Here is a 27,363-nt window from a genome sequence, read left to right as displayed (position 1 = left end):
TCAAGAGGTCAGTTGGGGGTGTTTATGTCACTGGTCCTGAGTTTGGTTGTTACACGTGTCAGAACCGAGCACCTGAGGGTGAGAAATGTTTTTGCAGCTAGGGATATAAAGACGGCAATATTTTTCATTTCTTTGTTAGCAGAATAGTTTGTGTTGGTCCAAGGAAGTATGGTTTCAGTGTGTGTCTGCAAAACCTGATCTCACAAACAGTGTACCCATGGCAACCCACTGGAGGAGCTCATTACCTTACAGGGTTGCTGGATAAAGACTAGCAACCTTTAAATTGAGATCACAGAAACTTTCCCCACCTGGAGGATTGAGCGTGTATCAAGACTTTAAATGGAGAACAGTTCAGACTCAGTTTGATATTGATGTAGTTCAGTTTGTTCTCACATGAGACTTCCTCACTATTACTCAGGTTAGCAAATCTCGCACAAAATGACTGTTGAATGTCATTTAAAATGTGTTGGGAACCTCTGTCCTTTTTTAATAACATCAATGATTCATCACTACAAAATACAGTCATGGTTGTGGAATCTGTTCTCAGTTGTTTTCATGACTTTAATAAAGGCAACATTATTAAAGTCTGTAAATTCCTTCATTTCAGTGCACATAAAAAAAATAATTCACGATAATTATCGCTGCTTCAAATTCATGGTTTAAAAAAATGGTGTATTAGATGGTCAAAGGAGCTTGCAAAGAATTAGTATTAGATGGTGTTTATTTCTAAACTTGTCTCTAACTTAAAAGAAAAAATTATGAAAAATATTTTTTACTGAAACATAATTAATAGTTATTGGACGACTAACCCTGTCATGTAGTCAAAAACATAGTGTGCATTCATGTGGTGATGAAGGATTTGTCTGGTGCAATTTCAGAACAATAAACCAGCTCAATGTCCAAATGTGGCTCATCTCCCCACACAAGTTATCAGCAGGATTATTGAGATTTATTTGTTGATATGAGACAGACTAAACAAAGCAAATGTCTTCTAGTATAAAATATCATTCTGACTCTTCTGAAGTTCTGCATGTGAAACCACAGCAGCTCCTTCCTGTTGTTCACTTCTGCTCAGGCTAATAAAAGTGTGATCATGCGTGCTTTGTGGTCTGTGGGGAAGTTTGTCAGTTCTAATTTAAAAGAGATGGCAGCTTTGTGGTCATCCACTTGTCTTTGTCTGGTTCCTCACCCAGGAACAATTTGCCTACCAACAAAGTCTCCTGACAACACAGAAACCCCACAGAACTAGTGATGGCCCGCTTGAAGCTGACGCTCCGGAGCGTGTGTTGAAAAAAACAACACACTGGTTCAGAAGCACTGTGTCGAGGCTTGCTTCGTTTGGCAAAAGTCACGTGACCAGTGACGTCCGAAGCTTCATTACGCACGTAACTGCTTCGGTACCTGATTCAAACAGATATAAGGAAGTGAATCATCCACGGGATTCGTGGAGTGTGTTGATGGTGACAGAGAGCGAAGAGGTGATCATTCCACTGACAGATATGGAGCCAGCGAGGAAGAGAGGACGTTCTGGCGTGTGGAAATATTTTGAGTTGATTTTGCTCAATTCATTTTATCTGCCGAAGTGAAAAACTTGAAATGTCCAAAATCATGTTTTCATAATGTAAATATCATTACAGCATATGACTTTAGGAACACTTCCATGTGAATTAAAGCTGATGAAGACTACAAAAATGTATTTGACACAATACGTACATTACATTGCTACACAGTTTAGAAAATCATTTTGTTTATTGTTTTTAGGTGATAGTCTGCAGGACCCAGGAATACCTGCATATCTACCAGCTTGCAGTGCGGTTCCTGCACTCCACAGCCTCTTCTGTTCCATGCAAGTGGATTTTCTCCAGGGCAGGAGAAACTATTTCTAAGAAAAGAAACAGACTCAGCCAGCACACAGTAACACTAATCCTCTTTTTAACTGTAAATAACAAAAGGGCTACCTGACATAGATCATGTTTTTACTTTGCAAGTTCTTGATTAGGGGTGGGTTTTGATTATCGCTTTTCTGATTACAATCCATACTAAATTGAATAAAGTGATATTGATTCATTAAAATCCCGTGTCGATTTGTAAATTAACGTTATTATGCCTGAAACGCCAGCATCTCAGGTTAAACCTCACAACATGTCGTCAAACACCAAACAGCTAAAACAGTAACTGGGAGCAGGTTTACGGATTCTGCATACAAGCGTGAACACAGAGCGCGGACCCGACGCGTCAGAGTCAGATTTTGGTGTGTCGGCGGGTCCGCGCTGTGTTTGCCTCTTTTTTTTTCGCTGGCTTCTGCAGCTGCAGGTTTCATAACTCTCTGTTTACATCTCTAATTAAGTCTCACATGTGTCAGCTTTCTTTTAATAGATACGAAATTATGGATATATACTGTTAAATGATCAGACTTGTAATATTTCTGACTGAGGCAAAACTTTCCAGATTCCAATCAAATTGAATCGGATTCTGTATCGAATCAAAATGATTCTACAAATCAGTAACGATGCAGCCGTACTCAGCTTCCTAAGCATTTTCCCTTTCCAGTTCACAATCAATCCCACCCCTAGGTCAAAAATATGTATAGGACAATTGGCCTAATCTAATATTTTGTATGAACCTGTCCAGCTGTCCAGTGATTAAACGACAAGTAGATGGAGGCAGGACTTCACAGCAGGGGCATACTCCATAATGTGCTGTGCATTATCATATGTATATTATATATATTGCTCACTTATTGTATTTACCAACATCAAGGAGTTATGAGCAAAGAAAGGCCACCATAGTGCATGTTTAAATAGGGAAAGTTTATTGATCAAAATGTATTACGCAAATACGCATTACATTTTTTTCAGCCCCCCAATCGAGAAAACAAAACCAATTACATGTTCAAAGCAACGGAACGGTGGCCCAATATCAGAGAGAACTCCACTCTTGAGTGAGCAGTGATAATTGAGCAGTCCGTTTTATTTTGCAGATTCAAGCTGCTCTTCAAAATTTTCACCACCAGATGTCACCGGAGAGGACTGTGTTGAAAAGCTTCGAGTAATGAACCGTTTTTCAATACAAGCTTCAGTGCTTCGGAAAGCTTCATTTGGCCATCACTACACAGAACATACAAACCTGTCACGGCCCCCGTGTCTCTCTGGTTGGCTCACGCTGGCTACAGGTTTTGTTGTTGTTCGTTTTTGTTTTTGTGTTCTTTGTCTTTCCTCCTCCTCTCTGCCTGGGTGGAGCTCGTTACGGGCTCTCGCTCTTGGCCCACGCACCTGTGTGATTGTGTCCAACTGCTGTTGATCTGGCTGATTTCCCCAGCTGCTATTTAAGGCAGTGGAACATAGCAGCTCACTGCTGGAATGTTGAACCTCCTGAATATCCCTCTTCTGGACCAAATTACGGGACATGCCCAGATGTAGCAGCGTGTGTGGAGTTTTGGAGCGAGTGCGGCTGAAGAGGAGTGCGTGTGTGCGGAGGAGCTGTGGCAGTGACTGTGTGGAAGATATATATATATATATATATATATATATATATATATATATAGCACCGAGGTGATCCCTGTTGTAAATAAATCTCCTTTTGTTCTCTAAGAAAGAACTGTCTGCGCGTGAGTCCGTCCAGTAGCCATGACAAAACCCCTCCACAACGATAAGAAAGTAATTTACAGAAGGTTGGCATATTGTGCCATGGGAGTTTGCCCAACCAGTCTACATTTATTTTGTGGAGAAGGTATTTGACCATGTCCGATCTTGGGGATCCCGTGGGTGTGCTTTGGCAGTATGCAGTGTCCAACCCACTGATGGACTCCAGGGCTACTTTTTTTTTTTTTTTTTTACTGCTTCTGTTCAAAATTTTTATGGACAGAATTTCTAGGCATAGACAAGTGGCATAGCTATCTCTGCTCTTTGCAGATGATGTGGTTCTGTTGGCTTCATCAGGTGATGGCCTCCAGCTCGCACTGGAATGGTTCGCAGAAGAGTGTGAAGTTGGTGGGAATAGATATCAGCACCTCCAAATCTGAGGCCATGGTCCTCAGCTGGAAAATGATGAAGTGCTCACTCCAGGTCAGAGTTCCTGCCCCGAGTGGAGGGATTTATGTATCTCTGGGTCTAGTTCGCGGCCGAGGGGAACAAGGAGTGGGATCGACAGATGGATAGGTGCTGTGGCTGCAGTGATGCGGATGCTGTACCGGTCCTTGGTGAAAAGAGACTCATCTCAAATACTTGGTCCAGTTTTACTCCTCATTCAAAAAGCATGTACACCTGGGTAGTTCACAGGGAAGGATCTCTATAAATAGCAATGGCGGCAAAGGCAGCACCTAGCAGACCACTTTTGAAGTCGCTAGAAATCCAAGCATTTACACACACTTCAAGCTTGTCAGAAGTTGCTAAAGTTATATCCTAACATTGAGAAAGGCAACACTGGGCTGCTAAAGTAGAGCAATGCAGCCCAAAGCAACTGGTGTAAAGCACTCCTTACAAACACTTTTCCCAGTGATGATGGAAGAGTTCAGAAAGTAGAGCTCAGGGTCACCAAGCAAGGCTGAGACAAAAGGTTCCTGAGGTCTGTGTCTTGGATCATTCTGCTGATAAAAAGTAATACTAAAACCCTCTTTTCAACTAGTTTTGTGTAATTATCTGCTGCAGTCTTTCATGTTTATGCCTTGAAAAGCAAAGAGCAGTAGAACCGTATGTGTTGTAGACATTCTAGTAGCTTGATGTTCTCTGCTATTTACCAGCAGAAGGCTTAGCTTTGCTATCTGCTTAACAGTATGCCCAGGTGCATTAGGGGTTTTATGACCCCACCAATAATGAGATCCAGCCAATATACCCCCCCCCCCCCCCCCCAATAAAATTATTAATTATGGTGCATAAATAGTTTGATTTTCTTTAATCATTTCAATTACTGCCAGCAAAATGTTTAATCATCTATTAATGTAAACTGCTTTTCCCTGACAGTTACTTCTCCCACGCTATGAGCTGCTTTAGCAATACTGAAAAAACAGCAATATGGTACATCGATGATACTGAAGTTTCGCCTATCCCATTCTTCTTATGAAGTGGTGTTGGAATTACCAAGAAATGTATTCCTCCCCATGCACTGCTGGCTCTGTTGTGCTGGCTCTGGGTCCATTGTGTAACTCACGCCACCAACATTACCAGGACGCCTACATTAGAGCCTCTTATTGCGTGTTTTGGTTGGGTTTCCAGCAATCAGAATCAGAGAAACTGTATTAATCCCAGATGGAAATTGAGTAAAATAAAAAAGGGGGGCCACATATCGTACTCAAACCGGCCACTCTGAGCCATGCAATATATGATAGATACCCATCCAACTGAGCTAAACCTGCACCCGACTGTGGTGCAGGTCACCAAACTGGAGAGGTATAGAGGGGATAGCCTAACTAACATATGAAACCAGAAATGACCGCTTTTTATTCTACTTATTTCAACAAAGTAACTGATTCTGATTACCACCTATTTAAACGGTAACTGTAACTGTAAGACTGTAACTGTAAGACTAACAGTTACTCATATTTTGTATTTCAAATACGTAACGCTGATACATGTATTTCATTACTCCCCAACACTGTTTGTAGGCTTGTTGTTTACAAAAAGATGTAGTCTATGACGGCAACGGTAGGTTGAGGATTAACAGAAACATCTGGTTAGCTGTTCTTTAGCTTATCTGCAAAAATGTAAATGTAAAATAATTGCAATGTAAGGAAAAGGATTTTTTTTTCCCTGTTTGTTGACATCTGCCACCATAAATCGTTGACGATAGCATTTAGAAATGACGTTAACAATGCGCAAGATATGTGGGGAAGGGGCTTACTGATGATGCAGTTGGGTAGTGGGGGATTGGCAGCGTGCTGTGTGTATGTAGGGAGTGGGTTAGTATGTGCAATCCAATCATTTAAGATCTAGGCCCTGTTTCAGGAAGCCGGTTTAGTGCAAACTCTGAGTAAGTATACCCTGGGTTAACGAAAACTCTGGGTTTTCGGTTTCACAAAGCGAGTTCAGCTGAAGCCTGAGTGAGTCACTATGACGACACACGCCGTGAAGCTAACCTGCCCCCTAGCAGGTTTACTTCAACTAACCCTGACCTTCTCCGCCTCTTAGTCAGAAACCTGACTGTAGGAAGTGTCAGACATGGCGTGCTCCTTCCTTGAAGAGCCAGTAGATGTTGAAGCACAAATTCTCTGCAGAGCTCTCCGCCGGGAGAGAGTGATTAGAGCGCGTTCGGACATTTTATCATTTCCTGATGATTTCCTGTGTGAACGTTACCGTTTTTCAGCACAATCTATAATTTATTTGAATAACATCCTCAGGCCTAATATTGCTCATGTGACACATCGTGGACATTCTCTCAGTTCTGTACATATTATTTGTATTGCACTTCGGTTTTTTGCAAACGGGAGCTTTCTGTATAATATTGGTGACGCTGAGCACGTTTCCAAGGCTACCGTCTGTCGGGCAGTCAGGAATGTTACAGTTGCACTGAAACGTCTCCTGCACTCGTCTGTGGTGTTCCCCGGTCATAGACCCACAAGATTCATCAAAGAGGGATGCCACAAAATTGCAGGTATCAGGATGACCAAAACTTAATTCATGATGTGGTGATACTTGGACTACTACTTAAATTTTACATTTATTCTCACGGTTCCCAGGCGTGATTGGCTGTATAGATGGCACTCACATTCCAATCATTGCTCCTTCAGTAAATGAAGGAGACTATGTGAACAGGAAGTCTTTCCACAGCATTAATGTACAGGTACATAGTTCCCTGTAGCATTTCAAACTAACAGATTATTTCATTATAGTAATGGATGCTAATTTGTGTTCTCTGCACTGTGAAGATCATATGTGATGCTGCCAACATTATCACAAATGTGGAAGCCAAGTGGCCAGGCTCTGTGAGTGGTGGTGGTGGAGGACCCCCACCTGTTTTTCGGGCCTCCGCTTTTTTTCTGTTGGCTATAACGGGCCACATTTGAGCATACAGAGTAAGCAAATATGTACTTGTAATGTGCTCAGATAATTTCAATAAGTGCTTACAGAGGGGAAATTAATGTAGCCTCTAACTGCAATTGATTTACATCGGACAAACAGACCAAGCACTATGGCTCATAATACAATTACACCTTACCTGTTTGGACTATATTTTTATATTTCATTTTTACTTGCTGCCAGGAACGTTTGGGGCCTGTTGGGTTGCACCTGCGCTCACATCACATCACAAAATAAAATGTATGAAATAAAAAATAAAATAAAATATAATGAAATATAATAAGATAATGTGTTAAATGGGTGGAAATCCCTAGATCAATGTTTAAATGAACACTCACGCATTGACTCTGTCGGCTTTGTTTTGCCATGCATGCTCCCTTTCTTTTGCAGCTGAGGCTGTGTTATTTTTTTTCCGCAAAATTTGCATGTTATCGGCATATGCTGCCATCAGAATTTTGGCCTCAAGCGCTGTAAAATACATTGACCGCGCCTTCTTTCCCTCCGTCTCCATGGTGAATCGCTTAATCTGTGCTCCACTAATCAGGGCTTTATGTATCCTCGTGCGCGCGCTTAACTTGGGGTTAAAGCAACTCCGCGTTGACTGAACTAATTGTTATCAGCCTTTCTGAAACCAAATATTCCGAGTTGGACAGTTCGGGGTTACTCAACCCTGCGTATCGTTTTTCACTCTGAGTTTTCTAAACCGGCTTCCTGAAATAGGGCCCTAGTCATTTTAGAGAGTGGCAAGTTTTCTTGACTTGAGCCCCATGTCAGGAACCAAACACAGATGACAGGGACAGAGAAGGATTTAATGTTTCAGACATCATCGCCTGCACTAAGCCTGCACAACCTGATCCTGAGTTTATAGCAGTGCAGAGGCGAGCTAAATGTGTGTTATCTTTTTTTTTTTTTTTTTAAGTTGCAATCAATCTTCTAAACATCCCTAATATTCTCTCAGTATATTTGCAAACAGAGTCAGAATTGCTCAACATATGTATTCGCACAGTTTTATTTAAACTTTTTTGCATCTTCAATTTTAGATTTTTTTTAATAAAGGAATGCACTTTTAAACATGGCTGTTTTAGTGCCTACTGACTAATTACTGTTAATACTGTTTTAGAACAGAGCAAATGTTCTTTAATGCAATGAACATTATTTCTTCTTTGAAGTTGTGAAAAATACACAGCAGCTACTTCCTGTTATTCAGTCTGAAGCAGGTAGCTTTCTCCTTAGCCAGTTGTAATCTGGAAAGCCCCCCTTACATTTGCTCTCCCCGAGAATTTGTCAGCGCTGTTGCAGGCCTGCTTAGAACAGAAATGAGAAAAAATAGAGCTGATCATTAGCTCACAAAACACAAAACAAAATCACCTGGCAGGTTTTCTTTAAGTGCACTGTTAAAAATAATGGACCCCTCTCAGATATGTTTCCTAAAACTCCCTCTATTAAAAACAAAAACAACCCAAACCTAACTGACAAAATCAACCCATCACCCCAACAATCTTAAACACACAAGTTTTGCCACCACATAATGTCACCTCCTCAATACACCGAAAGTCTCGTTAAAACCACACAATTTGCACAAAAAAATCACCCCCTTTATGCACTTCAACATACTTGGATTCAACATAAAACACAACCCCCCTTACAACAACATATCACTAAACTATAAATTTCCTACCCCAATCTGCACTTCTCTTCTCTGCTATGCTTCCTCTTCTGAAAGCCTCAGTCACACACACACACACACACACACACACACACACACACACACACACACACACACACACACAGGAAGTTCCTTCGTCACCAGTCACTCCAGCTAATTTGCATACTGAGTCATCTCTCAATGAGTTGCTGTAACAACAGAAACATATGTTTAAACATTACCACCTTATTAAATCACTTTATTTCTTTCTACAGTGATCACTGGTTTTGATCACTCAGTACGAGAGAGCACTCCTAAGTCACTCTTTTAAAACTACTTTAATCACTTTTTTCACAACTCCCTTTGTCATATGGCTTCTTCTATTCCTCAATCACAAACTCAAATGTATTTTATTAACCATTCACACCATTCCACCACTCATACAAGTAGCAAGCTGATCTTCATTGCGTATCTTTGTGTTCTAAGCCAGGTTTAATCAGTGTCTATACATGAATCATCATGGGCTTGTCTTGTCTTTATAATAAGGTTAATGCATTTTCTGTTTGTGTATGTGAATTTGCATATGTTGCTTTTGCAGTGTGTCAGACTCCTGCACAATTCTCCACTTAAGCCGTCAGTTCTCTTTCCCAAATTTGCTAACCCAAATGTTAAGTTCCCACCTTATTAACAGCATTCCTTCTCCTCAGCCAGAAGTTAGGGCTCCACTTGCCACTTACCCCCTCCGCCTTGGCCCAGCGGCTTTACCCTTGAGGTCCCGTCTTCTTCACTTCATCTCACCAGTGAGTCTGAGGTCACAGGGACTGAGTGAGGCCGAGTAATCGTGACTGTGCCTGCCTTAGGTTGTCCCAGGGTTTCGAGGTGGGATCTTACCCGTCATGGGCCATCCAGCCTTCCATACTCGCCTGATACGGGGGCCAAGTGGGCAGGGGTGCTATGAGCATAGGGAACACACTGGCTCTGGAAATTAAAGGAGTGTAAGCTGCTTCCTTCATTGCATCTTATATTAAACTATCTCGCTTCTGATTCTTTCCTCGAATAATTTCACATATGGCACTTTGTGTATGTGTGTTTTCTATTCATTAATGTAATTGTCAGTTATTTTCTCTCTTTATTTTACTTTATTTATCTGTTTGTTTGTAACGTTCTACTTTAGTTCTACTAAATCTTCATGTAAAAACAATACCCCCTCTTTCACGCACACACTCTGCAGTTTGTCTACGCACACACTTCTCTCTCAGACTTCCTTTTATGGGCATGTAACTTCCTGTCACACACACACAGCACGCAGCTTCTCAGAGCAGCTCAAGCTGCTTTTCTGTTTCTCCAGGCTAATCAAACTTATTTTGTATTTACAATCTACAGACCCTCTGTAATTCTGCTAACTTTTGATCTAAAATGTAGCATCATTCACACAATGATTTCATAATCCTCTCACACACACACCTTTTAAATAAACTAAACTCTTTGCATTTGTCAGCATTCACATCACAGCCTTCAACGTGCTCACTTTCACTCCTGCAAGACGCGGAGATGGACATCTCCTTCACCTAACATAAACTAAATTACCATATCAACATACAATTACTGAAATTCAAACTCAAATACACCGTCTGTTTTAATAAAGTCAAAGAGTAAACGGGTGTACCAAGTGTATGTACTTATGTGTTTTTAAACTGAAAGAAAAGAACCTCAAACTCTTATAACATCACTCATGCATCTCTTAAATTAAAAACACTTTCAAACTTTAAAACATCCTACTTGACATCACCAAACAAATACCTCTCACACCTTTATTCCTCATTCAAAACCTTCTAGTCACCGCATTCACACTTAAACTGTGACCAGAGTTGAGGAATATAACTCAAAACACACTTTCCTAAGAGTACTTTAGACATGCTTATCATAATCAGAAAGAGCAAGTCAAAAACAAACAAACGAAAAATTGAAACCTCCATTAATTCTCACCGCACACACAAAAAATTGAAAAAATAAACCACACCAGCAACTAATGCTGGAGAAAAGTTACTACTGAAAGTAATGTGTTAGTCTTAAGTATATACAGTGCACTCAATATATTTATATATCTACATCCAAACTCAGTCAATTACTATACATCCACTACGGCAACTCAAAACTTTATTTATAGTCCTCTAATAAACATAAATGGCATCTTAAACACACACTCAACAATGTTTGCAGCAGTATTTGTAAAACCAACTGTGGTTTAAACAGTTCACTACTTACTCATTTGCATTTTCACACTCACACACACCGTCTAAAAATAGCAGCAGACAGTCAGTGCATTACTGACTCGACACACAGCCTCCTCTCACTTTATATTACAAAGACGTCTTATATTTACAACTACTGCCAGATCTGTCAGCTTTAGCGCCTACACAATTTTGACAAATTTAAGTTAACGGTCCCACCGAAAAAGTCCAACTTTTTTGTAATCAGTTAACCAGTATCTGTCCAACAGTTTCTGGCCTCATCTCTAAAGTCCCTAACTCAATTTAAAAGCGTCAACCAACCCAAACTTTGCCTGAAGCTCTATTTTTGGCATTGCACAGCCAAGGCTTACCCCGAAGTGTTAAGTTAAAGTTACACGCCCGAAGTCCAACTTCTTCTAACCAAAAAAGCGCAGACTACCGTTCCAAACTGTAAAGTGGTCCAACCACTAGCTATTTTGGAGGTTCCCAAGTTCTCCCCGGTTGCCAACCGTACTAACCCTATTCGCCGATAGGTCAGGGCCAAGCGTCCTTGGCCGGGAGGGAGCATTACCTCCGAGAACTGCGCTTCTTACCAGTCCAACTGGCGTTCTTGAGTAATTTATAATACTTTGGAACAACAGTAAAACACCCAACAAAGTGTAAGACTGAAGCAGGTCCAACCTTATAACCAAAAAATAACCAAATTCCCTAACATACTAAAATCATTGAGCAGTCCAACTGCTTTCCACGGTCCAACCGTATTAAATCCTTTTAGCGGTCCAACCGCATTCAATCATTACCAGCAGTCCAACTGCTTTTTACGGTCCAACCGTATTAAATCATTTCCAGCAGTCCAACTGCTTTAAATCCTCAGTACTGTCATAAGATTCTCATCAAAATCAAAGCAGACATTTACCGGCAACTTTTACTGAATAGACATTTAATTTTATCATCCAATTCAGCACACTTCGGATAAAATCAACAGGCCTGTGCCTACCTCTTTTTAAAGGCGCCTGTCCCCTCAGTTTGGTTGCCGGGTCACGCCTGCCTGTCTGACCACAACGGACCACCGAATTTCACCGTTTACACCTCCAATCCTCCCTCCTCAATTACCGGACGAAGCCCCCAAATGTTAAGGTTCAAAAATTGAGGAAGGAGAGTACAAACCACCATGGTCCAGAAGCTCTTGGTCAAACAATGATTTTAATGAACACACACGTGTGGGAAGAACACTCTGTACGCAGACAGCAAGTGGTCTTCGACTTCCTCAAAGCATACACAGATTTTTATAGCATCAGGGTTTGATTTACTGACGCCCCCTTCATGCGTCACAGACAGGATATATACACATACGTCAATATCAAAACCACAACGACTTTTGACACAATTTAAAAGAACAATTATCTTCTATCTTCATAACAGGTGCTTCCTGTCACTGCCGGATGCTCGCTTGTCATCTTGACACCTCAGCAGCAGTTCTGCAACAAACTGCTCTTTTTGCAACCCCAGCAAAACATGATTAAACTTTCACCTATAAATGATTCTCTCTAACTGAGTGTGTGTGTCTGTGTCTGTGTGCTAACCACAATTGCACCCTGTTTCACGTCGCTGACTAGCTCCTGACCTCTAACCAGACAGAGAGACAGAAACCACACTCAGATATGTAACAACTGAAACTATATATGTGTCATCTACTAAATAAATGTTTTAATCAAGAACCCCTACTAAAAGCTTAATACAAGAATATGAACATATAAAAGATATTAAAATAAACTGATATAAGTGTTTTGTAAGCATGTATTGCAATTCCTTCTATGTTCTAGTTTTCCCTCAGCATGGATCATCTAGACACTCTCACTAGTGAAGCTTTAGACCATTAATGAACCTGAACATCAACTCAAATAGGCACAGATATGCATTGTGTATAAAATAGTTATAACTGCACCTGAAATACAAAGTTAATATAATAACTTGCATGCATAAACATCTTAAGGCCATCTTAAAGCTATCTGTTACATTGTTAGAGCAATGATCATATTGCAGATTATATTATGCTGGTAATAATGATTTTTAACAATAGCAGTAAAATAATTTCCCTGCTCCACAGTTTCTTCACCACAGTTCTGCCATCCGCCGTTTTTGTTAGAAAAAATTGGCCACAGCCACTGCGCTATGAATTCTGGGATATGTTGGGCCACAAATGATACACCCAACCTATTCTTCAAATCTGGGGAAATGAAGGGCGCATTTTCGGCTGCATTTCGAATTGGGACAGGCTTCATCATGTTGCCGTGACGTAATCAGCCTTCAAATTGGGTCTTGAAGAATGCAGACACTGAATTGGAACAGTTATTTTGGCGGCAGAAAATGTGAAAGAGGAACATCACATGGAGATACTTTAAGGCTGGAAATTAAAACACTAACATGAAAAATAAACATAATAACTTGATACTGTCACTGGGTTAAGAATAAAGGAGTGTTCAAAAGAAATCATCAGTATCAAACTGTGACAATAAAAAAAATGTTCATTAAAGCAACCAAGAATGGGATAAGTTTGATGTGAATCTTTGGTAATGCATAGGGGAGGCTCTGTGCCAGTTTTTTTATGCTGTACCTCCCTCCATCCAACCATACACCTCTTTGGGTTTGCCATCAGCCCTGCCTGCCTCACGGACTCCGTGACCGTGACCAACCACTGCACATGACATGATCCACCGAGGTATAACTATGAATGACAACATCATCCAGGTAGGAATTAGGATATGCAGTGTGAGGACGCAGCTATCGCTCCAGCACGTGCTGGAAAATGGCCGCGGCTTCAAACAAGCCAAACAGAAGAGTGATGAATGGCATGAACCATACAGAGTGGAGAAGGTCTTTTTTGTCTTTGGACTCTGCAGACAAGGGAATCTGCCAGTAGGCGTTGGTTAAATCCAGCATGATAAAAGCTAAGCAGTGCTTAACCAGTCCAGGTCAACCTGGGGCATGGGATAAGCATAAAACCATGAGATCTTGTTCACTTTGTGATAATCATCACAGAACCCTATAAAACCGTGCGCTCACTTCTTAATTACCTGGAAGCACCTTAAAGACAACTGGCCCCTCTCAACAGCTGCGACAAATCATCTGGAGAAAAGGTAAGCATAGGAGACCAAACACTGAGGAACAAATCCTCATTTCATCCTGTGATAACAGCATTTTCACCATTTCAGCCAATTCCTTTTGCACAATTTGTCTCTTGTGCTCAGGCAACATGTTAGGTCATGAACGCACTTTCACGCCAGGCTGCGTTTCAAGGTGGTGCTCCAGCCGGGCAGGGGGTAGAACACATCTGCAAACCGCTGTTGCAATGCAGGAACATCTGCTTTGTGTGAGATGTTCATTACAATGAATGTTAAACACACTCTCTGAAAACTTCATGCCCAAATCTTGCTTTTAAGAAAAATCAAACATCTTTGTCCTTAAAGATAATTTTAGAGTTTTTAATGAGCTGCAGGAACCCTATTCTGTGTGAGTGGAGAACAGCCAAGTCTCCTCCAGTGATAAACCTCCACATGTACCACTGAAAACAGTTAAATTACTTTGAATCTGAAATCAGGGCTCAAACTACTTGTTGTGAGACCATTTCTTTATTTTTCACACCAAACTGTTTATTAAGAAAAACGTTACACAGACTTCATCAAATATAGGATCAAATCAAATCACGATTTCATAATACAAACTTCAAATCAACAAGAAAACAGCTGCAGAACATGTGGAAATGAAATGAATTCATTAAAAAACAGCATGTGGACTTCAAGAACACAGTAAACACACTAAAGTGAAAGGAGGAGCCAAAAATAGAGGTTTAGTAGAATTTTTTGAATTTGTAACATTTCTTTGCTGCCAATGTGAATATGAATGTGGTCTTTGCCTAATTGAATAAAGGTTACACTGACTCACTGCTCCATCTTCTGGTACAAACTGGTATTACATGGAAGTACAGCCCAAAATCAGTTTAGCTTGAGTTTCTTTTTTCTGGACATAAAGTCAGAACAGATGTTGTTTCAAAGCTGGTGGACAGATAAGAGCAACAGATTTAAGAGATTTAAGACAGATTTAAGAGCAACTGTTGTGAAATTATTTGCAGTTTGGGGATAAAAGGATTTAAGAGAAGATTTTACAACAGCAAAAGATTAAATATGAATGAAGAATTGAAATTTAACTGAGGTAACACATTAAATGAATACATTACAAAAGAAGTTAATTTTGGAAACACTAAGAAAGCTCAAATGAAAGAAATTGATATATAAAACCATATCTGCAATTCTGATACAATATCAGTTTGGTAAAAACGACATTCCAAATGAACAATATTTGTCTCTTATATATGATCCACTCATATTTGATACATCTATACGTATTTATACTCTGTAAAAGACAAGCATCGCACTTCCGGCCTTAGCGGTCTTTGAGTACGCGGCCCTTGAGGACCGTTAAGGTTGCAGAACCTGAATTGGGATACAGCCTAAGGCTGTTCCAATTCTCAGCACTGCTCCTCTCTTTCCCTGAGTCCTTAACAATTCTCCTTCCCACGATGACGTTTTCATCGAGGCCAAGGAAAAGAGTTTAGGAAAAGGAGATTTCGAAATTACACCCCACGTGGTCACGTTGTGCAGCTGAGTCACGTGACCACACAGTAACATATCACCACAGAGCCAGGAAAAGGGGGCGGAGAAAGTGTGTGTGCGCAGGAGAGGAGTCGAGCAGAGAGAGATGATTTTTTATGAAACGGGAGTAGAGTAGTAAACTTACAGGAACATATACCATTACCAACGTTTGGATCGATATCTGCATCGATCTGCACACCCTTGTCTCCTGGATCCTAGCTGAGATCAGCGTGAACCACGTGGGTCTCTTCTCCCTGATCTGTTTCCTGTTTGGAAAGACTTCCAGCTTCATCGCGGAGTTTCTCTCGGTTTGTGGGATCATCTAAAGGTAAGCACCGAGCTAACTTTAATGTGGGTTCAGTTTATGCTGAGTTTAGCTCTGTTGAGAATAATAGATTGTTTGGTATAGACTGGAGTCAGACAGACTGTAGAGTTTGTGATTGCTTGCAACATCAATATTATGGCGGTTGCTGGGGGGAAAGAATACATAAAGAAAAATAGTCTTGGAATATGAACAAAGGATGGGGTGCAGGGCATGAGAACAACCAACCCCCACCCTCAGGACATGAAGCCACAGGTACAAGCGTGGGGGAGGGCAATCAGCCTTTAGAATTGACTATGTGCACGTTAGCATATGCTACTTCCGGTGTGGAAACTCCCGTGGGGAGCTTTGTTTCCGGTGTCCTATTCGCGCCTGGTTTACGGTCCAAAACAAGTTGATGAATGAATCAAGCGGCGATTTACATTTCTATAGATGGACATTTACCCAATACATCTGTAAATGATGTCTGTGAAGGTTCTCAGTCATCCAGGTCATCGGTCCTTTTGTCCCCCTGATGATCCGATCATCACCTTTTGTCCCTTTGTGGGGGGTTACTCCCACTAGGTTTATATCTGGGACTCACCATTTGACCTTAGAACTGAAGAAGTTTCTCGGATGAGAGGTGAAACTTATTCAACTAACTTAAAGAAGTCCAGACACTTTTCTTTGCAAGTTCCTTTTACTATCTGTAAATGATGTTCATCGACTTGTCGATGTTTTTTCCCCGCGCCTCAGAGCAAAAGAGAAAAGGGATTCAAATGTTATATTTCTCAACTGTCCCTCGTTTATCGCGGGTGTTATGTTCTAAAAATAACCAGCGATAGGTGAAATCAAGTAGCCAATTTTATTTTTGACGGTGCAAAAAGTTTGGTGGACATCGTGGACATACACTACTGCACTTCAGAGTCACACTGCTAGCGATCGTTGCAGCGATTCTGTACTGTACACGAGAGACGTCACGGAGGAGATCGTCTGTAGCAATCAGGACGCAGGACACAATGTGACGTAAAAAAAAAGCATGCAAACTTGCACTAAAAAATCCGTGAAAAAGCGAGGTGAAAGGTGAACCGCGTTATAGCGAGGGACCGCTGTAATTTTGAAGGTAAGTCACAACATACCCTTCGTAAATACTAATGTATAGAAACTGTTACCAGCAATCATTCATTTTTTGTGTGGCTTTTTTCACGGTTTGTTAACATGCTGTGTAGGTGTGTACTTGACTAGCTGATATCGACATAATGGGGGAAACATCTGGTTTGACTATTCTTCACCTGTAGTTTGAATGCTGAACATTTGCCTGTTTAAATCATAAGACCAGTCACTATACAGAGATGTGCTTCTGAATGTGGACGATGCCACATCGAAAAGTGTAATGCAGTAATGCAGTTCTGCTTGTGTTGAGTGATGTAAACAACTGATCGATCTAAATGCTTTAAAATTGATCATTAGATTTTTTATGAAACAACAGCGGTGAGTGTTCCCACCTTCTGCTCTTTGTAACTTAACGCAATCTTTCCGTTTTCGAGTTTTGGACATGATTTTGGAGTATATCTTCGCAGTAGTGATTGACCGCAAAATAAATAAAATAAAGCTACCGGAAATGCACAACCCCACATCCGGTCTCAAACCAGGAAGTTAACATTGTCTCGTGCACATAGTCAATAGTGCCTTCATAGTGGACTTCGTAGGATGATCTCCAGATGCATATGTAAAAAAAAAATTATATATATATATACACACACACACAGACACACAAGCTCTGAGTATAAGATCCATAGAGGCTGGGGTCTATCACACCAGGCAAGACACCAGGTGCAGGCTGTGTAAAGATGCCCCAGAGACAATCCAGCACATAACAGCAGGGTGCAAGATGCTAGCAGGCAAGGCATACATGGAACGCCATAACCAAGTGGCCGGCATAGTGTACAGGAACATCTGTGCCGAGTATAACCTGGAAGTCCCGAGGTCAAAATGGGAGATGCCCCCAAGGGTGGTGGAAAATGAACGAGCTAAGATCCTGTGGGACTTCCAGATACAGATGGACAAAATGGTGGTGGCTAACCAACCGGACATAGTGGTGGTAGACAAACAGAAGAAGATGGCCGTAGTGATCGATGTAGCGGTTCCGAATGACAGCAATATCAGGAAGAAGGAACACGAGAAGCTGGAGAAATACCAAGGGCTCAGAGAAGAGCTCGAGAGGATGTGGAGGGTGAAGGTAACGGTGGTCCCCGTGGTAATCGGAGCACTAGGTGCGGTGACTCCCAAGTTAGGCAAGTGGCTCCAGCAGATCTCCAGCAGATCAATATATATATTTATACATACATATATATGTGTGTGTGTATATATTAGAGCTGGGCGATATGAGATTTTTTCATATCACGATATGTTTTTTTCATTTCAGGCGATAACGATATCTATCACGATATAAGCCAAATAACTATATTTGTAAGATTTAAATGTGCCGTTGCTCACAAGTAAAATGTGAAATAATCAGCAGCTTGTTTTTATTTAAATATTTATTTCCCATAATAAGTTCAACAGGGTAGATGTACTTAAGGAACATGAGACTTTTTCAGATAAATAAAGGCAAATATTGCAAACTTCAAAAGAAAGGCAGCCGCTAAAGCGTAAGCGTTTAAGTTTCAAAATAGAACAAACGAAACAGACTAAATTGTCAATTCCACTTAGAAACAAAGTATTAATTCTAAAAATAAATCTTAGTTTGTTTTACAGAAGAACAGACAAAACTGACTAACTTTTGTCAATATCAAATAAACTGAGAACTAAAAGGAAATTCTCAATCTCTCCTTGTTGTATAGCTGAGCTTTTCAAACAGTTTTAACAGTTACTTTAGTCTGACAAAAGCCGAATGACGAATTAGCGCTTCCAGTCAGAGACTGAGGCTACGTCCACACGTACACGGGTATTTTTGAAAACGGAGATTTTCCGTTTTCGTTTTAAAAAAATAATCCCGTTCACACGTAAAGGCAGAAATGAAGGAAAACGGTGCTATGAACATGCCAAAGCAGCAGGTGGCGCTAGATTCCTAACCGTGCAGAAATATTGGCCAATCAGAAGTCTAGAAGCCTCGGTGGGAAAAAGTAAACAAAGCTGGGGCATAGAAGCAGAACCGAGTCGTATGTGTGGACCGACAGTAACTGTGTGTATATGTAAGCATTTAAACACTGCAGAGAGTAGAATTAACAGTATTGTAGAAATTCATTTCACCGAAACAATAACGTGGCGCACAGTGTGACGCATGCACCAGTTCATTGTATTTCCAGACTTGCTTTCGGCACAATTTACAGTGCACGCTACTCTGTTTTTTGTCAGACTTGAAATAGCCGAAATACCTTCACACTACGGAACTTCTATGGCTCTTCCGTTCGACAATCTCTCCGGCATTGGAACCATCATCTGTTTTCTCTTCGGTCACGCTCGGTTGATTTTTCTAGTCGGTACACTCATTTCCTCCATTACCCGCTGGCTGCTTCCCAAACAAACACACGTGCGGCTTGGCACTTGTGCTGTACGTAACAAGTCACGCGACGTGAAGTTGCGGCTGTGATTGGTTCGGCTCTGCGCTACTTAATTTGGATCGGCCGACCTTTTTTTTTTTTTTTTTTTTTTTTTAAAGAGGACAAGAGCGGCGAGGTCTATCGCGATAGCTTAATTTCTCTATCGAGTAAAAGTTATATCGCGATAGATATCGTTATCGTTCTATCGCCCAGCTCTAGTATATATATACTTTTTGTGTGTGTGTCCCAGCTGAATAACAGGAGTAGTCTGCTGGAGCAGCAGAGGAACAATTTTGGACTCAGCTCAGCCACTACAGAGGAAACAATGACTTCAACACAAAAGGTAACAAAAACATTACAGTTACACTGTTATTGAAACTGTGTGCACAGCTGGTTGGTTTTTAAAAACATGTTAACAGCAGCTTTATCTTTTCCAACCTGGGCTCATCCATATACACAGAATCTACATTCACAACCAAAAACCACACAAGTTAGAAGAAAATACAAAGATTATATTTTATAAGCATACATTGAAACAACAATATCATCAGTTGAACTCAAGTAAAAGATTTTCTCCGCTGATCAATATTTTTTCAATAATGTAATTTTCATTACAACTCTCATTGTAGCACATCATTGTAATGTGATACTGTCAACAGAAGGTGGTGGAAACACACCAACAATGTGTTTTTTTTGACATGTTTGATTCCACTAATGGAGGGAGTTTCAGTTTGTTCCACGACTGCATTTCACTCACTGCCTGTGTTTGTATCTCTGTCACTGCAGGACCAACATGGAGCGAGAAGTCAGCGCTCTCAGGAGGCCGACAAACCTCACAGAAGAAAGGGAGAGAAAACCTACAGCTGTGACTTGTGTGGAAAGTCTTTTACCCACTCTGGACACTTAAAAATACACCAACTCATCCACAGTGGAGTTAAACCGTATAGCTGTGACTTGTGTGGAAAGTCTTTTACCGAGGCTGGATCCTTAAAAAAACACCAAGTCATCCACAGTGGAGTTAAACCTTATAGCTGTGAGTTGTGTGGAAAGTCTTTTACTCAGTCTGGAGGCTTAAAAACACACCAACTCATCCACAGTGGAGTTAAAGCTCACAGCTGTGACTTGTGTGGAAAGTCTTTTACCCAGGCTGGAGAATTAAAAACACACAGACTCGTCCACAGTGGATTTAAAGCGTACAACTGTCACTTGTGTGGAAAGTCTTTTACCCACGCTCAAAGCTTTAAAACACACCAACTCATCCACAGTGGAGTTAAACCTTACAGCTGCAACTTGTGTGGAAAGTCTTTTACCCATCGTAAATGCTTAAAATTACACCATATCATGCACAGTGGAGTTAAAGCACACAGCTGTGATTTGTGTGGCAAGACGTTTGCTCAAAATAGCAGCTTACAGAAGCATCTAGTTACCCACTCTGGAATTAAGGCGTACAGCTGCGACTTTTGTGGAAAAAGGTTCAGAGACAAACAGTACCGAAATAGTCACCTACGGATTCACACTGGAAATGATCTTTACTGCTGTGATCAGTGTGGGAAACCGTTTACAACAGATGCACAGCTACAACAACACATGTTTAGCCACACTGAGGAGAGACCTTATAAATGTGACCTGTGTGAGAAGACTTTTAAAGCTCCAAATCAGCTGAAAAAACACCAACAGATCCACACCAGAAAGTAACTCTACAAGTGCAGTTACTGTGAGGATGTATTGATTTTTTATCTTGTAATTTTAACCTGATTGTTTGGAAAAAGTCTGATCAGTAAACTTATGGAGTTAAACTGAATGAACTGTTAGGAAAAATGAAGACTCATTTTCTCTCAGTAAGCTGAGTGTTGTAATGTAAACAGTAAAATGTAATTGGACGTTGGCAGAGATGCTCTTTGTTTCAGGCGACTTTCAGGATAAAAACATTGAAGCAATTCCCCGACTTACAATGTCTTTGCTTAGAATCAGAGCGACGCAGATGGATCCAGTTCTCAGCCCTGTCGTCACTGTGGTGGTGGGAAAACGTTTCTCTGTGAATTTGTGGAAAAACTTCCAATCATCAACGGGACCTAAAACCACATCAACGTAGCCACACTGGAGACAAAATGAAAAACTGCAAAGAATGTGGGAGAGGCTTCCACACACCAAGTACATTACAAATACATGAACTCTTCCACAGTGGGGTCAAAAAGCACATCTGTGACTAGTGTGGGTCATCCTTCACCACTTCAGGAGAGACGCCATACAAGTGCAGACACTGTGACAAAAGCTTCTCACAATCAGGTCATAGTAACAAACATGAACGTACACACATGGAAGTGAACTTCAGCTGTGACCAGTGTGACAAGAGCTTCAGGAATCTCAGTTCATACTCCGAACACAAACGATCCCACGCTGTAAATAAACTGTTTCACTGTTACCAATGTGCAAAAACCTTCACTTCATTATCTGCTCTGTGCAAACATCAGCCTGATCATGCAGGATTGAAATCACTGGATCACAATGAATCTGAAGAGAGAGAAAGATCCTCTTCTGGTTTCAGGGTCAGACTTAAAAACCTTGAGATCAGGCTCCACAGAGTTCAGATGGAATCTCCTGTAAAGAGTGTCAGCTGATGTCACACTTGGATCTGATGAGGTAGCTCTGATTTCTGGACCTGCAGTGAATAATCCTGAATGTTACATTTAGGAAGCTGCATGTATAGATATGCATATCAAGTTTATTATTTTTCCTTTGAGGGATTTTAATTCTCTAAAATGTTATCTCTGTTACATTTTAATATTTGTTCCCTTGGGACACAGTAGTGTTTAGTAGTTGTACTTGTTACTGTATTATTAAAGTTATAGGAATTTCTTTTTCACCAAACAGATAATGTATCAGAATTGCAGATATTGGTATATATATCAATTTCTTTCATTTGAATTTTCTTAGTGTTTCCAAAATTAACTTCTTTTTTTAATGTATTCATTTAATGTGTTACCTCAGTTAAATTTCAATTCTTCATTCATATTTAATCTTTTGCTGTTGTAAAATCTTCTCTTAAATCATTTTCTCCCAAAACTGCAAATGTTTTCACAGCAGTTGCTCTTAAATCCTCCAAAATGAACTAAATCTGTCCACCAGCTTTGAAACAACACCTGCTGTGACTTTATGTCCTGAAAAAAGAAACTCAAACTAAACTGGTTTTGAGCTGTACTTCCATGTAATGCCAGTTTGTACCAGAGGATGGAGCAGTAAGTCAGTGTAACCTTTATTCAATTAGGCAAAGAACACATTCGTATTCACAGTGGCAGCAAAGAAATGTTGAAAGTTAAAAACAGCAGCACACATCAGGACCATTTTAAAGATCACAGGTGACTACTTTTACTTAATTCAAATTCTGTTAAACCTCTATTTTTTGCTCCTCCTTTCACTTTAGTGTATTTAGTCTTTGAAGTCCACATGTTGTTTTTTAATGAATTTTGATCCACGTGTTTGCTGCTGTTTTCTTGTTGATTTGAAGTTTGTATTATGAACTCCTGATACTGTTAAAGTGTTAGTTATATTTGATGAAGTCTGTGTAGAGTTTATCTTATTAAACAGTTTGGTGTGAAAAATAAAGAAATGGTCTCAGAACAAGTAGTTTGAGCCATGATTTCAGATTCAAACTAATTTACCGTATTTTCACGACCATAAGACCATAAGCTTTTCTGTCCCCCACTCGTTACCTGTATGAATGGCACCTGTTTGAACTCATCATCTGTATAAAAGACACCTGTCCACAGCCTCAAACATTCAGACTCCAAACGCCGCCATGGCCAAGACCAAAGAGCTTTCGAAGGACACCAGGAAAAGTATTGTAGACCTGCACCAGACTGGGAAGAGTGAATCTACAATAGGCAAGCAGCTTGGTGTGAAAAAATCAACTGTGGGAGCAATCATCAGAAAATGGAAGACATACAAGACCACTGATAATCTCCCTCGATCTGGGGCTCCACGCAAGATCTCATCCCGTGGGGTCAAAATGATCATGAGAACGGTGAGCAAAGATCCCAGAACCACACGGGGGGACCTGGTGAATGTTTAACACAGATTTCAGAAGAGCGAATATGCTTAATAGTTTAACTAGATTTCATTTGTCAGTGTGGGACTGCTGAGTCACCGGAAGAACTCATTTGATTCATTCTCCACATGATGTTCATTTACAGAAATGTTTCACAGGAACTGATTTCTCCCAAAGGGTGAACTAGTGTGTTTCCATAGATTACCTCTGTATGAATGTACTTCTTAAATGAAGGCAAGTGTTTGTCCTTTTTTGTTCCTCAGGTACAGTACGTGATATCAAGGGCAGGCGGTCAACACTGGGTGTAGACAAGAAGCAGACGTACTTCCAAGAGGGAGCTGCAGTGAGGTCAGAGGTCAGAATCTGAAACAGCTCAGGTTTATATTTTAGAGGTTATAAAAAATCAAAATGTATTATTTAAAGAAGCCTTTAAATAATAGTCATAATTATGATTATTATAAGAAATATCAAACATTTAAGTGGATTTTCTGTTACACATATCGTGTTAGCCCTGCAATAAACTGGCAGCCTGTCTTTGTCCTGTATCAGCTGGGATAGGCTTCATCCTCCCGCGACCTTGAATTGGATACATTGTATTCCAATTATGTAATCTGATCATTTACAAACTCAAGCTATCTAATCAAAATGTAAGTAATAATTATAAAATGCAGAAATAAGTGTGACATAAATGTAAATGTGTGAGCTGACATAGAGGACAGCTACATGTAGTCTGAAAAACCTTTGTTGTCAAGTTTGCAGGTCTATCAGCACGAGACATTCTTACATAGAAGAGACATTAAAGTCTCTGACTCAGTGAAGCATTATTGGTCCCGTCTGTTTGGATAAATATAGTAAGTTGATGTTTGTCCATTTATTGACACATTTTCTTAAGTGCTTATCCAGCTCAGGATCACAGTGGAGCTGCAGCTGGATATGTTCACTAAATAAACCTTACAAAAGTTAACAATAAACCTGCATCCATGTACGTTGTTGTCCACAGGATGAGAAAATCAAGCTGGAAGACTGTGGAACATGTTAATAAATGTTTGTGTGTTTATGCCTGTGTCTTTCACAGGAGGCGCTGGAAGGTTTCCCTAATAGTTCCTGGTGAATCAAAGCAGAACCATAAAGGTTGCTGGATTGCATGATGGCCTTACCCCTGAGCAGTCATCCTGTTAAAGGAGGAACCAGTTAGAAGCTGTTTTCAAAGTAGCTGAGCAGATTTCATCTCACGTAAGCAATTAACTGTTTGTTCATCTGTTCTGTCACTTAAAGAGCATTTAAGGACGTCTTTTGAGTGTCCAGTTGAATTAATTCTACTGGCTCTCATGGTCATTTGTTATTATAGACATATTTTTCATGTTCATCCAGCTATTTAGTAAATTCTATCTATTTAGTAATATCCGTCAGCTATAAAATGTAATATAAATATAAAAAATATCTAAATATCTCCTGCACTTTATATTTTAATGATGTAAGTCTGTTTACATTAGCATTCCTCACATATCAATGAGATGCTGTACAGTACAATCCTACTGACACAGCAGAAGGATAACAACGGCTATTCAACATCGTTACACGACACATTCGAGCTGCATGACGCAGACAAAGTGACTAAATCATCTTTTTGTGGTTTATTGTCTTCAAACCAGCAGACAAAGCTGATGGCAGAAGATGTCGGAGAAGAACTTCAGGCCGTGTACTGAAAAGGTATTTTTTTCTTGTTATCAAAGACATTTGGAGTGGCAGCTTCTACAACTGGTTGTGCTAAAGTAAAGCTTACAGTCTAAGAAATCACAGTGTTGATGTTCAGCACAAAGAGAAAAGCTCACTTGTTTGAATTTATTTACAATCATAGTTTTATAAATTCTGACTGTAAACAGCTTTTACAGCTTTGATATTGTTTGACACTCGATATCAGGTGATAGGGTTTAATTTAAAGGTTTCTGTGTCCCAATGAGCCATTTACACTGATCAGTGTCAGTTTAACTGTAACACATCCATTATTTAGATTCAACAAAGAAATAACTGAATGTAAAAAATGGCAGCCCTCAGGCAGGTTTATAGAGATACATGCATGCATTATGAAATTTATGTATCCCAGATAATTGTTATTCATCTAGTCATGGCAGACCCACCTCTTCCTCCCAAGTTAACTGCAACCCAAAAGAACTAGTGGGGCTATTTACACACTCACAACCAGTGTGGGGTAAAAAGAGCCACCAAAAAGCTGTCAGCCACAGATGTGCTATAAGAGTTAGAAACTCTGCTTATGGAGAAACTTTCTAAGTCTAACAGAGGACAGGTACTCCTGCCCAAATAACATGATATAACCCCACATACAGCCCAGCCATAAAGTGAACCAAGTCATTTAGTTAAAGACAGCATGGGACCAAATGCATGTAACCAGCCTGCACCAACCTGACATTTCTTCCTCCTGAATTAAATGAATGAATGGATGAAAGTTAAATGACTACAAACCTAAAGCCACTAGTTCCCACACTGGAGCTCCCTGACACTGTGTGTTAACCGTATTTAGCTTGTATCAACAGTTGTAACAGGCTAAGCCACCTGAGACACTGCATTGAATTTGTTCCTGTCTTAATGATTTCAGCTGACTGGTTTCAGCTCAGATGTTCTGCTTTTTCCTTTCAGTAGATCAAAGCAGCTCGTGCTCCTTCTGCTTCCAATTTAGAAGAAGAAGAAGAAGGCGAAGGCTTCAGCAAAGTGGCGTTCATGGTCTCAGTGAACAGTCACGGTCACACACTGCATGTGGTTTTAAAAGCAACATGTCTGTTCACCACAACAATGGAGATGTGTAATATTAGTGCAGCTACGGTTTGTTCTTGAACATCACTTCTGTTTTCTACTTTGATCACTTAGACCAAAAAAGTGTTGTTTTCAGATTCTTTCTTTTAAATCTATAAAGCACCTGCTCATTTTTTTTTATTACAATTAGTTTTTTTTTTTTTCTTTTTTCTTTTTAAATAAAATAAAATATATATTACAATTAGTTTCACATAAATGTTAGTGTTTCCTTTATGATCTTTTGATGCTTACACTACACTGTACACATTAGAGACATTTCTGTTACCTGTTTCTGTTGACTCAGAGTTGTGAAATGTTCTTTTATTTGATGCACAATATGAAGCTCATAATTTTCTTACAAATAAAACTAATGACAAACATGAACAGCTGTGGTTATTTCTGAGACATGAGTTTTTGAATGTGTTCATATTTAGACAGTGTGCATCTGTCTGCTGAAACTGTGATGGTGAACCTGAGGTGATGGTCAACAGAAGGCAAATATATATCAATATAAAACAATATTGAAGTAATGTCTTTACCCTCTGCAGCGTGTGGACGCAATCACCTTATTCACTGTAGTAAACGTGCACCGCTAGCTCACGTGACTGACTGTCTCCATGGTTACATCGTATATTATTAGCTATGTAAACAGCTTCCAAAGATGCCGCCATAGCTCTCTGCAGCTGTAACACTTAAAACCTTAGCAAATCATTTCACGATTTTGATAGTTATGAAGACAGAATATGTTAAGGTCATGCTAGGCAGTTGCTATGGTGGTTGCTGTGGACTTGGGTGGACCGCGTCCGATTCCTGTTATTAGCAGGAAGGCTGCGTTCCACTTACAAGTAGTGACAGTCTGCCGCAACTCGAACTCAAACCCGCTTTGTTCTTTAATTATAGGCCTTTTATAGCCGTTCATGACACACACATAAAGCACTTTGCCTCACCATGAGAATGCAAGTTTACCTAACCTAACCTTAAAGTATCTGATATAGGATAGAAAAATGAAGCAACCAGAGATTTAATGATGAAGACTCTGGGTTCTGTAGTTCACGTTTTACAGTCCTGAATGACTCTTTGCATATGATTTATTGAAGAGGAGTTTAGAATGCACTTTACATTTAGACTGTTG

The 27,363-nt window shown here is 40.2% G+C and overlaps 1 long non-coding RNA gene and 1 pseudogene across 5 annotated transcripts; both read left to right on the top strand.

The window, feature by feature from the left end:
- The first annotated feature begins 15,758 nt into the window (after positions 1 to 15,758).
- LOC113011054 (uncharacterized) lies at positions 15,759 to 26,361 on the top strand. Of its 5 annotated transcripts, none has more exons than XR_003270444.1 (4): positions 15,759 to 15,863; positions 23,687 to 23,778; positions 24,499 to 24,656; positions 25,076 to 26,361. It is a non-coding gene; the product is annotated as an uncharacterized LOC113011054 (long non-coding RNA). The 5 variants fall into 5 exon arrangements; XR_003270446.1 differs by lacking the exon at positions 15,759 to 15,863 and adding an exon at positions 23,374 to 23,399; XR_003270442.1 differs by lacking the exon at positions 15,759 to 15,863 and having other exon boundaries at positions 23,632 to 23,778; positions 25,076 to 25,133; positions 26,079 to 26,361.
- On the top strand, positions 19,704 to 21,599 carry LOC113010607 (zinc finger protein 239-like; annotated as a pseudogene).
- Positions 26,362 to 27,363: the final 1,002 nt, after the last annotated feature.

Source organism: Astatotilapia calliptera, chromosome 3 (genome assembly GCF_900246225.1).
Source record: "Astatotilapia calliptera chromosome 3, fAstCal1.2, whole genome shotgun sequence".
NCBI lineage: Eukaryota > Metazoa > Chordata > Actinopteri > Cichliformes > Cichlidae > Astatotilapia > Astatotilapia calliptera.
Note: the sequence above shows the minus strand (reverse complement) of the source record. Positions and strands in the feature narration are given on the sequence as shown.